This window comes from Anser brachyrhynchus (assembly GCF_964034855.1).
Source record: "Anser brachyrhynchus genome assembly, chromosome: 10".
Classification (NCBI taxonomy): Eukaryota; Metazoa; Chordata; class Aves; order Anseriformes; family Anatidae; genus Anser; species Anser brachyrhynchus.
The window spans coordinates 18,783,304-18,798,830 of NC_137705.1; the positions used below are offsets into that span (position 1 = coordinate 18,783,304).

General features: G+C 39.1%; 1 protein-coding gene across 1 annotated transcript in view; it reads right to left on the minus strand.

Moving 5' to 3' along the window:
- The window catches only part of LOC308200488 (uncharacterized protein), a gene marked incomplete at its 5' end in the record, with an annotated part of 148,921 nt that overhangs the window by 21,016 nt on the left and 112,378 nt on the right, over nt 1–15,527 (minus strand). The gene's annotated exons all lie outside the window — the stretch shown is intronic.

The following is a 15,527-nucleotide window of genomic DNA, read 5'->3' on the forward strand; positions in this document are numbered from 1 at the left end:
CACCTGAACATACTTCTGAAATGAAGCAAAGACAAATTTAGCTAATTCAAATTGTAATTTTCTAATTGAACTGAAAGATTTTCTAAGCTTCTGAGGATTCAAGGCTGTCATTCGTGTTCGAATGAGATATTGATTGAAAGACTAGAAGAGGGCACAGCACAGCAGTGACAGTCAATACACCAACACCCCATGGTATCACGGTCTGGATGTGTGTGATGGTACAACGATTGGACACAATTACTATTTCAGAATTCAAAACAACAGATGTGTCCTACACTGTCAGCCCTTCCCCAGGCCTGGGGTGACCATGTTATATTTTCTATCACCTTTGCCTATTCCTACAACTCACTGTAAAATCTCTCCATTCCTGGAAGCAATACAATACAAGAAAAAAAATAAATAAAATAAAAAGAAGAAGAAGGGATAGGACCTCTGTCCAGTGGACATCAACGCACACCTTCTCCATAAAATGCCAAAAATCAGCAGAGACTTGTGAGTCCCTGCACCTATTTACTTTGCCTCACAGAGTCTTCTTTGGTGTGAAGTTCCTCAAAAATAAGACCCAAGTCCAGGCATCTAACCCCACTCTGGACATGCACTAGCTGCCATGCAAATCTTAAACAGATTTACAGTTCCAACTTTTATTAGCTTGCAAGTCTATTAGCTTGCTCCAGGTGACTTCAGTAAGTCTATTCACAGTCACTCCCCCATGACAGGACAGCTCTATATCCTGTCACATGGTGGCATCCTCATATCAAAACAGAGTAATTAACACCCTGTATCGATTCACAGTATTAAAAAAATGCACAACAACGGTGACTGAATCATAACAGATACTTGATTTCCTGTACAATACAAACAATGAGGAAAACAGGAATAGACAAAGATTTAGGGTGCTTTGCCCACAGCCATAGAAATAATATATGTTATTTCCAGTTCTAGCAGTCTCAGCTTGCAGGCCCAGAGAAACATTTGGCTGTATAGCAGTCATTGTTCTTCAATACAGCACTACTCTGTTTCACCTGCACATTCAATGACAGCGTAACACAAATCGTGCCTGAGAGGACAGAAATCAGCATTCAGTTCTGACAGCGTAGTGGTTGAAATTGATGTGTTTGCAGGGAAAAAAAAGCATTTTCACAGCCAGTCTTTCAAAATAATAGTGCAATCCATTGTGCACTCCTGATAGGATGCTCTTTAAAAGTGCTGAAAGAACTCAGGGTAGAAACAAGACCTTTAGAGCTAGTTTAAGGTGATTAGAGGATTAATAGGTTTAGTCTGAAAGAACTGAAGTTCAAGAAGAAGATTTTGAGAGGGTGAAAGTGTATCTTACAGCTATCCCCCATATGAGCACAATAAATATATATAGAGAGATATCTTTCTGAACTACTCTATATAAATTCAAGAAACCTGTTTCCCACACAGACCTCTTGGTAGCAATGAAAACAACTTAGAAGGGAAAACTGCGTACTGCTGAATTTCTTTGGTAAAGCCATTTCTTTAGCATCTGACCTCTACAAGACTTTTCTATAAAGGTGCATCTTCTGTAGAAACCCCATCAGAAATAAATTATCCAAATGGAGACAGGCAGGTCTACTGACATCATAAGACAGTAATTTCATGGACCAAAGATGTCAACCCAGAAGGTGTCTTCTATCTCACTTTCCACACCAAAAAAACATTGAAGGAAGGCACCTGTACTTTTGCAGGAAATCACATTCTCTCTACTTATTTCTATGGTAAAGTCCATTCTAACCACATCTTGATTAGCAAAGGATCTAATGCACTCAAAATCATAGAATCACAGAATCACGGAATATTAGGGATTGGAAAATCTGCAATATTTGATCTGAGTCACCTGTCCTAACAATCAAAAGTAGCTGGGTACAAGCCTGTAAGCCAAAAAGAAGAGAATTAGTACCAACAAAATCTTTCAAGCACCATGCCTGCATTTGCACTTCTGCAAACAGCAGCAGAGGACACAGCAGAAAGTCTTCAGCATGGAGCAGGAAAAACCGGTATGCAGGGACACGAGGAGGTGTGCAGCAGCAGCTGTCCCTCTCAGGAACAAATGTTTCGGTTGATAATGGCACTTGCAAGCAGTACCAGAAGACTGTGGAGGAAAAAATGGAAAAAGTATCCAAAAAAAAAAAAAAGCTTTCTTGCCTGTGACTGTGTCTCTGAAGGGCACCTGTGATGCAGAGCTGGGCAATGCTCATTCCTTAAGTGCATTGATGGGTAAGACTAGGATTGCTAGGATCTGTAAGTTTAAGCCTTTAATAAGCTAAATTAATTATTATTCTCATTTTACTGCAGCTGCAGTAGTGATATATTTGAATTCTCTTTACATTGCTGAGAAACTAAAGGCTAAAGGTCCTTAAATGCATATCTATAACCTTATTTACTTCACATAATCAGGAAAATCATCTGTCAGTCTCTGCATTCTGTATACCCACCCAGTTATCCCATTGACTTGAACAAAACTGTGAGAACATTAACTTTAGGGAGGCTCCGCATAATCTTTATCTTATTCCATTATAATGATGCACCCATTAATGGATCTACTGCATTACACAGGAACAGAATACTCATCTGCGTGTGTGTGCACAAAACACGTGGTCTCCTATGGCCTGACAAGCTGTTTTGTAATGAATGCAGACAAAGCAAAAATTTCACCATAAATTTCGCTACCAAATGAATGCTCAGGTATCTGAGGAATAACAGGGCAGCTGGAAATGCTCTAAAAATAATTAAGGCTTGTAAGGCTGGCCAAGGCAATTAGCAGCCAAAATGCTCGCTGGCTGCTGAGATACGAGCCTGCAATTTCTAAGATCCTGTTGTAACTTGGGCTGGCTGCGTGTCTGAGACAGCAGGCTCTGCTGCTGGGACTGAGCAGGACAATGAAGAATCATCATGGTTCCACCACACTGTGAGATTCCCCCACATGCAGCATTAGCACCCACCCTTCTTTCCTTTCTCATACTCTCATTTTACTGTAAGGAAAGGAAAAAAGTATGTAGAGCTGCTAAGCAGCTTCTCAGCACGTGCACATCTCTCTTGGCCTGTAACCCGACATACTGACTCAGGCACAAAGACAATAAATACACAACAACAACAAAAAAAAAAACCTTTGGAACTAAATTTGGTAAAAAACACCAGCTCCAAGCATTAATCTGTTCCCCTCTGAAGAAGGCGTTCTAAGTTGGAGATTTCTGTGTCCCAACAAGACATGTCACAGCCCAGCCAAGGCTCGGCAACAGCGGCGTAGTACCGAACGGGCAAGGGCTGCCCTTTCATCCACTGATGACACTTTGGGTAATAACATCTGTTAATAAATGATGGCATTTTCTACCAAGGGTGTCACAAAAAGGTCAGTTCCTTCACTGCAACTTGTAAATATGAGGGCAGGCTGAACCCTTAAGCAACACTAAAATCCTGCTACTTCTAGACAGCTCGCACCGAGTGCAGCCCCGCTCTGCCAGGTGCTGGGTGGGGGCAGGTTGAGGTGCCCAGCCTCGCAGGTCTGAAACCCACAGCAAGATGGAGGCCGTACGAGCACCCAGCCACAAGGAGTCAGTCACAGACAAGATGATTTTGACGGCCTTTTCTTCTTCCTTGAATCGCTTTTTCAGCAAATAAACATTTGTATCTCTTATTTCCAGAGTAGGTCCAGATGATCTATGTATGTATCAAGGTCACGGAAACTGCTCCTTAAGACAGCTTGTTGTAGCAGTCTCTTACATAAAGTATTGTTGATTTCTGTTTGTTTGACTGATCTGAAAATCATCCAGATGACTAATTCCTAGCCTAAAGTTTGTGGTCTGTGTGTTTATTTTGTCTCCTCGTTTCCTATGAGTTGTTCGGCTTGTCACTTAAAACACCACTGTATTAGTCTTGTTCTCTCGGTAGAATGCTGCTTTCCAAACAGCAACTTGAAATATTCAGAAGTACCTTTTTAGGACTGTTCTTCATACTAAGTTTAAACAAACATAACTGATCATGAGTACCAAGCGCGTCTCAATATGCAGATCAGAGAACTGTAGAACAGAAATTGAACTCAACCTTGCCATGCATGTATTTTTATGCTTTTATATTTTAATTGATATTTATGTTTCTATGTTGATTAATTTGTCAAAAAATACCACAAATACCTCTTCTGATGCCTTCCATATTCTGTTTTGAGCTCCACTGTAGTTTTTTCTCAGCTCATCCTCATTCATCGATCAACTAGTAATTTCAGTTTCTTGCTTTGAATCTCTCTGATGGGGTTCTGTTGAGAAATTATGATTTTGTACCTACAATGCGTTAAATAATAAAGTCTAAGGTTTTAAGTATACATATGTATATGTATACTTAGAGAGCAACAAGAAAACCAAGAGCTTGCTAAAGCAAAATAAAATGCTCAAGTGTAGGTATGCACTGATTTGCATTTCCCTTCATGCATTTCTGCTGGTAAATTTCTTGGTACTGCAGGTCTGCTGACACTCACCATAATTTATGTCAAAGCTGTTCAGCTATCACAGCTAGCCATAGCTATTTCCCAAGGGCATTAATAGAGCCTTTGCTTTCCTCTTTTGACCCGGCCCTTGGAGCAGATATCTAAACACAGCAGGTAGGAAGCAGCAATGAGCTCTTCAGGGCCAGTGATGGACTGGGACTGGCTTACACCATCTCTGACTTTTCAGAGTTATTCCAGGGTCCAGACACCACTGTTAACACTGGTCTTGAGAGCAACGCCCAGGAAAATTATCCCCTCCACCCTGCATGAGAAACAGGGCAGTCCTTACTCAGCTTTGCCAAAAGCAAATGGTTTCCTTTTTTCTCACTGCTGAACCCTTTCAGAAATCAGTGAGGATAACTACATATTAGGAAACCAAAACAAGGGGATAACAAGCAAACGTTAAGCAAACTATTTAGGACTGTTGTATACATTGTCAAGTTCATCGAGGAGCTAAAATGTTTAGAGTTGAAGAAGCAACACATTTAAAAGGATTGCTTCTTTATACACAGTGGCATTATGAAGTACAAGCAGTGTGCTGAGCGTGGGCATTCTCTAGGAAACTGAAAATGATAGGCAGAAATTTTTTTGACCATGTCCCGGTTTGAACCTTTCAGGACAGCAAGAGAAGGGCTACAGTTCTACACCAGCTCGACTAGACATGAAGAAAGTGGCATGTGCCACTTTGAAGGGAGACTGAGAAGGAGGGCTGGGAATTCAGCAAATCCTGAGCAGCAGCATGGCAGCTTCAGGACAGGGACACTTGACAGCACTTCATTTCTTCTGACCTGTTTGTTCTGCCCTCCTCTGTCAATGACACTTACCCAGGCACACAAAAAGGGAAAAAAAAGCAAGCAAACTGCCTTTTCCATTCCAAAAAGACATCATGTTGGTATGATGGCAGCTGCAGTAACAGGTGAAAATGAGCTCTATTTGCTGCATTAAAGCTCTAATTCAATTTGGCAGAAAATCACTTGCAAATCAAGCAAATGTGACACAAGCATTTTCCCCTGTGTTTGGCCATGTCCAGAAAATTCAGCCACAGCTGGTTTGTTTGCCACACACTACTCTAATTCAGTATCAGTGAAAAAATAAAAACACATATTCCATTGCTACACAACACTAGCTTCCCCTTAGGACTTGCTTGTATTTTTCTTCTATTCAGGCTCAACCTTACCCACTAATACAAATAATCCCGATCAGTATCTTCGCTACAAAATCTGCAGTCGCTGCATGATTTTCCCATACAACACAACCTCTATGTTCTTTACAGTCTCAATTATTTCATTTCAAGCAGTGCTCAGCTGCAAAGACTTGATTTTTGCATGACCTATGTGTGTAGTACACTGCGAAAGGCTGCCACTAGCACTGTCCTCAGCTTATGTTTAAGAAATGATTTTTGAAGTGAGGGCTTACAAAGGATTCTAACAGCTTCTCAGGTTTTAGGAAAATCTCTGAGACCTGAGAAAGTCGGACGCTGACATATACCTTACATTCAAACGGCTGATGTCCCCAAAATGACATGCCAGATGCAAGCTGTAGTGAGATGATTTTAAAAGCTAGGAGAAATTTGTTCATGTGTTGGTTTTACATCTATTTACATTTAAAATATACTTATTTTAAATATCAAGCCTTATCAGGATTCTTCTGGTTTGTGTGTCACCTTGCGTTTGAACTCCCTTCTGTACCACTCTTGCTTAGCTCAGTGCTGGAAGCTGACCTTTTACTGCAATGAGAAACAAGGCCTTGGGCAAGGAAAGTACAAAATAAATGGACCAAAGTAAAATCTGATGGATTGCTTGAGTTATAACATCAAACTGCTAATGCAAACTTTATTCCTCATAAATCATTTTACTTCCCTAAACTTCTATGCAAAGTAGTCTTTACATGTTCGCAGCATTATATTTATTGATAATTTACACTCTAAAATTAAAATTCCAACATGACTCTTCTAAAGGATGTTTTAATCCTTTCAGAGAAACTGTGAAAGTGTTAAATTCTTTTTTTCAAATGTTCTCCTTCCATGACCCTAGAAAAACAACCCAGAGCTACATGTCGCTGCTGTGTGTGCATTGGGGCTGAGCCATGAAGCAGCCACTTCAAAGTGGGTACTGTTGAATGCTGCTAGTTGGGCAGTTCCTCTCAAAAAGAGAACAAGTGATTTTACAAGTGGATTTGTTTCTGAACCTTGAATAAAAGTCATCGTGGTCATAAACTTATGCCAATGCTAGCTCCCAAAAATTACAGTAGTATGCCAGACAGCATTGATCAGATGATTTAGGCTTTACTTTATTCCTCTGAGATGTCGTTTCACAAATCTAGTGGTACAGGTTCAACCTGGCAGGAATGCATGATAAGACTGCATGACAGTACTCAAATAGGACAGCTGACTCTTTCATACACTGATCCTAAGGCTGTGGAGAGCAGCAGTAAGTCTTGCTGATGCAAGTTTTATCAGCCAACTCCCTCTCCAATTCAGTAGTCCATGAGTACGTACCGAAAGAAGCAGAAACACAGTCTTATTTGGAGAAGCACTAAGTTAGCCGCTGTCTTTTATACTTTGCTAAATTGAGCAGAGGAAGAGAAGGAAACATGCCACTGGTATGCAAAGCATACGAAGTAGTTCCCTACTGGCAATTCAGCAAGCTCTAAGATTTCAAGGGGAGATTTTCAGGTCAGATCCTGAAAAAACAATTTTAAATGGACTAAAAACGAAGCATCAAAAGAGTTCTCTGAACAGGAATCTCCAGAAAGTACAGCTTTCCAGATGACTCTTCCCTCAACTCCCTTTGTAGATTTTCTCAGAAATGAACTTTGAGTCTCCTTACAGCATCACAACAGTTCCCTTCACAGCCAGCAGGATCTCTCTCAGCTGGGAACCTTCAAGTTCAAGCAGCAGCTCTGTAATAGATCCAGTGTGGCAAGACTGGATTTTCTTGATCTCAAGAGAGACACTTTAATAATGGAACACATTTCATGCATGTAACAATTTCATCATTAATACAATTCATTGCTCAGTGTTATCCACACTGATCAGGCTCCTGGCTCAAAGACTTCTGTTTTCTGAGCACGAAACGGTATTTTCCTCTAATGTCTTAGGGACGTTTGCTCTCACAGGCCAAACTCTTATTCTGAACAGCTTTGGTTGATTTGTCTTGCTCCTGTGATATCAAAATGTTTGGGAGCTGGTATAAGCAGCTACTTGCAGTGGGATTTTTCCTGGTAGCACAACTGGGAAAACAGGCGCTGTCCTTTCAAGAGTTCCAGAGTGCCAACCCACCACACAGCCACTCCTCTCTCATCCTTCCAGAGGAGCCACTGCAGCCATCTCTGGTGCCATCCCCCTGTGCACTGGCATAACACCAGCTTTCTGTCAGGCCTCTGTCTTTTTATATACACCAGGCTCCTACAGCCCGCTGGCTGTGCTAGCCATCAGTTATACTCAGGAGCAATGCAACACTTTATGAACTGCACAAGATAACTGCAGCATCCTAGATGTTCTTCCACTAAATTTACTCTAAACAATGAAGACAGTAATGGTTTCATTAACCTAATCTTCCCCTAATGCCTAAATTATACTTTTGGCAGACCATGCTTACTTTACTTACTCAGTTGACCCCTCTTTCTAGCACAGACAGACAGCATCTTGTTTGCCACCATGTTATCAGCTCTTGGTATGAATACTGGCAAAAGAGAGGAAGCCACTGTTGAACTGCAGGGAAGAGAACTTCTAATTAAGCGGTCAAAACACCAGGTCAGAATCGGACAAAAATTGTGCTCATTTTTTTCTGGGTTACTAGGCAAACAAATATGCCAAATTATATTTGGATTAGCTTCTCTCCCTCTCCTTCTCTTTCTCTCCATACAAAGAAGCACATGCATAAAACTGAGGAATGCTTTCATGTAGACACAGATTGGAACATCCACTCAAAAATTTTAGGGGATTGAACTGACACAGCAAACAAGACAAAAAATTGCTCAGCAATCAACTGTGAGAAATAACCACTTAGCTGACTGCTAGCTTACAAATACAAATCAATAAAGTGCAAAGCAACTAATTTACAGCAACCTGGAATTATTAGCTGGTGCCAGAGCTTAGGTAAAAATAATAATAATAAATAAATTGAAACAAACAAACAAACAAAAAAATCATTCTCAGATGATGCACATTGTATAAGTTTTTCTAGATGCTGGAAAACCGAAGTACAAAGTTCACCTGTAACTACATAAATAAAGATTTGGACTGTTTTATACACAGTGATTACTCAAAATCTGATTGGTAATATGTGACATTACGGGCTGCAGAGAGCCCATAATGATGATATGATAAAGTTGTTAAATCCATGATGATTTAAGGATTTAAGGGAGGAGCAAGGATTTAAGGGAGAGGAAATATAGACACATTGATATTATTATTATTATTATTGTTGTTTTGTTGTTGTTGTTGTTGTTGTCGTTATTATTGTCATTACTATTATTATTTTAGTCCAATAGGGTTGGGATAAAGAAAAAGACCTGTTAGACCTGTCAGAGCAGATCCAGAGGAGAGCTAGGAAGACAATCAGAGGGCTGGAGCACCGTTGCTACGAAGAAAGGCTGAGATAGCTGGGGCTGTTCAGCCTGGAGAAGAGAAGGCTCCAGGGAGACCTCATTGCAGCCTTTCAGTACTTAAAGGGGGCTTATAAAAAGATGGAGGGCAACTTTTCACATGGGCAGTGAAAAGGGGAATGGTTTTAAACTAAAAGAGAGTAGTTTTAGAGTAGATATAAGGAAGTAATTATTTAGCCGGGGGGGATGAGGCACTGGAACAGGTTGCCCAGAGAAGCTGTGGATGCCCCAATCCAAACCCTTCCAGCCCAACCCATTCTATGATTCTATGAAAAAGGTTCTTTTTGTACACCGTAAGTCTTCTTTAAGGCTGGAATAGAAGAAGCAGTCTTCAAAGCTAAATGCAAATTGAGAATGTATGTTGAACCTTGCAACAGCCAAAACAATTAACTCTCTTCTTATTAAAATAAAAAATAAAATAATAATAATAATAATGATGATGATAATAATAATAATAACAACAACAATAACAACAACAACTTGTTTTCCTGCTAAAAAGGTAAGATGCTACTAAATTAGGGTTGGTTTTATTTGCTGGTCTCTGCTAGGTCTCCAAACAAAAGACAATCAACTTCCCATGAACTAACAAAGAAAGTCTTTCCTCTACCATGTTTCTAAAACCAGTAGGAAAAGAAATCTTATTCAGCCTAAAGGGCTGAAGTGTTCTACAATGTTGGTTTTTTTTGCTGTTCAGTCGTAGGCATGCTGTACAAGTTCAACAACTTTTTCTTCTCCTTGTGCTATTGAATGGAGGGATTCTTTCAATCTACGACTTTTACATGCTCTTCCGATTTCCACATCATGTCTCTGACTCTATTTATCTTTTTGCTGTATAGCTTTGGACTCTGACAAGTCTTGGCATATATAATAAATTAATTCCTGTAATATTGGAAATTTTCCTGAAGCATTTACATCCAAAGGTCTTCAGATGTCTGCCTGTATCTTTGGTAAATTTTTAGCTTTTTAAGGTAGAAATACATGTGAGCCACTGTCAGGGAACAGCAAAGTTGAGCTTGCCTTTCAATTGTAGATTTTCAATAACCAGGGCCTATTTAGCCACTGAAATGTCTTGCCAATTGCATACTTTACTTTTGAGTTTCTGCTTCTGCCAAGATATGTCAATTGGCTATCCCCCAGTGTTGCTTTACCTTGTAAAGTATTGCTACCATGGAGAATTTTGAGCTCTGAAGAGTTTTTTTTCCCCTGCAAGTTATTATACCTTTTGTCATTTTTCAAGTGCTAATTAATAGCGTTGCTCACTGCACATGTGTTTTGTAAGCTGTGACAGAAAGAGCTAGCTTGTCCTAAAAACCTGCCTCCTAACAATCCCCAGCTGAGGCATGCAAAGTATGGATTGGATATACCAACGCTCTTCATCTGATGAAGTCAGCATCAATTATATGACAGGAGAGGTGAGAGAGTGCATATGGTGTTTCACACCAGTGTCTATGTTAACATAAATACAGACTGAATGTGTGCTTTATCTGTGAAAGCTGACCCTTGTCGGCATTCCCAAAGATATCAAAAATATCCCAGAATTAATTACAGCAGCTATTGTTAAAACTTCTTAATGTCTACAAAGTTCATAACAAGACCCTTTTGCCATTCAAAAATGTTTTGAATATACTTCTCAAACAGAAAAAAAATAATAGTAGAAGGTCTACAGACATCCTGGACTGAACTTCAGTCTGTTTTTTCCCTTAGCTTCACCTTAGTGACTCTTTTCTCCTCCCCACCTTCTCTCTCCCCCAAACAAAGACTTCCATATCATCTATCATATTTTGACATTTTTCGTGGCATACAGAATTTCTTTTTTGACCAAAAAAAAAAAAAAATGGCAGGGGACCACAAAATGTCATCCAGTCATAACTATCCAATTGAACACAAAAGCAAGAAATTTATTATACTACTTTCAATTACCCAAAGAATTAAACAGCACTTAACAATTTGTCAGACTAAATGATCGTCATATGATGATCACTTTATGGCACATACCTCACTGCATTAAATTCCCCTTCCCCAAATCACATTCATTTATCATTTGTCTTCACTTGGAAATCTATCAATTTACTTTCCTACATGAATTCTTATTCCAGAAGTAGGTTTGCTTATAGCCCATTTGTATATATACTATTTCCAAATTACAAGAAATTTAACTCAGGAATGACTTTTTTTTTTCTCATCATAAGCTTTCACTCCAGAGGTTATGCAGGTGTGTGCTGATCATCGTCTCTGACCAAAAATTCATGAAAACAGGCTAAGAAAGTAGAAGAGAGATCTGGTTTCTTGATTAAGGTACAAAGCAGAGTTCAGGAAACCTGATTCTTTTTTCTGCCACAGACTTCCTCCTATGAGACCTACAGCCGATAGCTCTCTCTGCTCCATCAACTTGTACACATCCATGTCTGTACAAACTGTTATCACAGTTACAATAGCAAAAGTACACTTATATATACCTACAGCAATAAGAAACCTAATCTACTCTGATTGTAAAGCAAAAGCATGCTATAATCTATATATTTTTAAAAGAGCTATTATTGAAGCATTTCAATAAAACCAAAAATTGTTTTGCTTTGATATGGAATGCATGTGTCACCACAGCATCTGTTTTGACAAAAAATATATATATTACATTAATAAAATTATAAATTGACACATTATTATTTTTCCCTAGCTAAACGAGCTATGGAGAGATGCAGTAGTACTGAGTCAGTGCCCACTCTTGGGTACCAGAGAAAGAAACCCCTTTGAGCATACTAGTAGTGCACATAAATGTATACTGCTTGGCTCCAAATAGGAACAAAAAAGCAATTCACATCTAAAAGGAACCCTTGTCATGCACTATATCACTACTGAAAATGCATGCTGAGTGTCCCTTGCAAAATGAGAAAGTTCACCTACCTTATTGGTGAACTATCTACTGCCTGGCAGGTCTACAGTGTTACTGGAAAAAGAAGCAGCCAAACCAGTAGTATTTCAGGATGGATGCTTCTCACAAACTGCACTTTGCAGTATTTACATTTGAGAATTCAACTGACATTGTTCCTGTGGTGCGTGACAAGAGGAGGCTTAAGGCTTGTATGGCTTAGCTAAAGAAGCTGGATGAGATTTGGTCAGTGATGACTTCATGCTGATCCTGAGGTATTGCAGAGACATAACAAATAGACTGACTGGCACTGATGTATCTTGCCGCAGCCCACCCCTACAGAGCTAATAGTAGACTATTTCTTTATTAGATTGGATATCTGTGGAGAAGAAATTGTTGCTCGCAACTGTATGAGCTTGAAATTAACATATCAATGGAGAGCAGATGAATTCATAATCTTGGGTTTTGGCTGTGAAAGGGAGGTTGACCTCAGTGGAGCAGGTTAGAAGGTGTTGCTCTGCAGGGATTAACGTTACTCGATGCTATCAGACTGCAGCCACTATGGGCAGCAGATCTCCACATGCTCCTGGACTCGCCAGTGGTAGTTCAAAACCAGAAAAAGTCAGGACAACTGCATTCTGTTCACTGGTCTACCACCTACACAGGCCACACTAATCCGTTTCCACTTTGTTTTCCCTGTCTGTCACAGAAGAATCATTCCTAGCCACTGATGAACAGTAAAATTTAATTAATATTTGTAAACTTCTGCCTTGTAATCATATGGAATTAAACAGAGAAAGAGCTAATGTTGAGGAGTACATACAACTCAAAACAAAGCCGAATGTAAAATGTAGGGCATATAGACATGAATCTCATTTTCCGCTTATGCATGGCAACTTTGAAAGTACATTTTTAGTCTGCCATTTATGTAGAGGGGTACAGGGACCATGCAGCTTTAAATAAACGAGTTTCTAAAACAGGTGTATGTGAGACTAACTGGCACATTATCAAAGACATAATACAGTGGTCCTCTCTTACTCTCGTACCACTTTATTTTCCTTTCCCCCAGCCTGCACTGGTATATCTATCTCAGCAGCTCGAATACCTTTGCTTATGTCCACCCCATTGCAGAGGACTCGGTGCGCCAGACAGACTCGGCTGTTCCTACTGAGCTCATGTGAGAAGCACGCAGTGCCAAGGCAGCACTACCAGGCTGCGAACACGAGCGTGTCAACTCCATATAAACTGCAAAATCAAAGGAACCAAATGTGGAATGTAAGTCGCTAGCTGCTGCTTAGCAACACTGCACTGATGTCACACACATCGTGACCTTAGCAGCACAGTCAACACTGCTCACACAGATATCTTCAAACAGATCACCTGATATGGCAGAAAACAACAAAAAAAAATAACCATTTTATGCCAGCGCAAACATGCATAGTAGATGCTGTAATGCCACTTACGGGCAAAGAGCTTCCTAATAAGCTCTAAGAATACATATGGTAATTAAAGGAATAATCTTGTTAAATTAATAAATTCTGACCTCAAAGAAAGAAACAGCAGCTGGAGTGTAATAATTAGGCCGTGACTCAATCAGATTTGCATGGCAGATACTAGAATTCTATTGAGAAGCAAACTTGGGCAAGGTAGACAACAAACTGTTTACCTCCTTATGCATTAAGTCCACTTTTTTCTATTTCTCACACAACATTCATTTCTCATATTCTAGAATTTTAACCTTTAAGTCTATTTATGGACGTATTAAATTACAGGGTGCAAATATTATTTTTCTTTTTCCAAGAGGATTTCATAGCCTATTTCCTTCTTTAAAAACCAATACTCAAACAACAGTTATGTTACTAGTAAGACCAAAAAAATTTTTTTTTAAATCATATCCTATATTCTACAGAGATATAAAATACATATTTCATCTTCATGGAGTTGGTCTATTTAAGAATCAAAGAGGAGCTATTCCAACAGGTCACATTAGACTGTTGATTTCGAATTCATTCCAGCATTATACAAACAAACGTGAAGATTCTGCATAACTAATACAGAAATTTATCTCAATGTCTGTGGTGTTCAGCCTATTTCCTCCATTTAGGAATTAAAGAAGTCCCATTTAAAAAAGCATGATCCATGTGTAAGACCGAAGGTTTTTAAGGTTACTATCAGCGGTTTTCAAAATTAATCTTCAATTAATTAAAAAGGTTTTGCTGTACCATGTTATAAATTACAAAAGAAAATAGATTTCTCATGGAAACACAGCCTGAGTTAAATGAAGAAGATTTCTGTAATTTTCAGATGATAGTCAGAATTAAAACTGTAAGCTTTCTACTTAACAGCAAAAATCTATTATTTTAAGATCAAAACACACTTGCATTTTGTCCTTTTTCATTTTAAGTGAAAATAACATTTCATTCAATGTCAACTTTTTATTTGGTGTGAAAAAGAAAAGAGAGGGTCAGATTTCATCCTTTATTCCAGACCTTCAAAGTGTGGAAAACACTCAATAAGGAAGTAAAAAATTCTGCTGAAGGAACCCACCAAACAAGCGTTCTTGTCCCTAAGCTAAGGCAACTACAGGATGTGGCTGAACAGGTCTTAACACAACAGTCAGTTAACAATAGTCAGGAATATGAATTGGTCTCAACCCCTGGGTTTTCTAAGCCAAAACTTTCTTCTCTGTATTCTTCGGAAACGTACACCAAAAATTTGAAAATGTGTCTTCTTCCTACCAACCTACTCGTACTTCAACACACAAAAAAGTTCCTGGTTTCCTGAACAATTAAAAACTAAGCTAAAGCCATTGGCCCAAACTAATCTTAAGCTCCATTCTAGTCATCTGCAGCCAAAAACATACAGCCAAAACCATGATCTTCCATCCTTCTTTTTACAAGGCCTAATGCTTACTCAGACATTAGCATACTTGGCTGTAGGTACGGAAATTAAATGATCCCTTTTGGTCTTGGATTTTTTCCTAGTTTTCAAGCCTATGCAGAATCCAATAAAGTCATTTGATAAATGTTTCTTTAAATATTGATTTTCTAAACCTTAACACTGACCCAGCATGTCTTCCATTACACACGATTTATTTATGTGAAAGCAACAAAATAAGAATTTGTCTCCAAACAAGTCAATTGTTTAGTTGCCATAATGTCTAAAAATGAAAAGTTGGAGCACCTGCTCCCTGGATGGAACACAGATCTCAGCAGATGTTAATGACAAAATGGCCACTTTGGGTAGTCGTAGCTTGAGTGTGCCACATGTAAAAGGGTAGCCTCTAGATGGCAGCTTAGGAAATAAGCAGCTATACTTGACAGTCTTACAACGGGAAAAATAGCAACTTGTTCGCTATTTCTAGTAGAATAATTACCTATGCATAATAGCTTTACTGGATTTTCATGGCACCTACTGCCATAAAGACACATCAAAGTTCACTAGTACATCCTTCAAAATGTCACATGCCACTGACACTAAAATAACTTATGTTAAATGTCAGAATTCTGGTTAGATCAAAGCATGTTAGTCCTCAAGAAAATCAACAGTCATGTG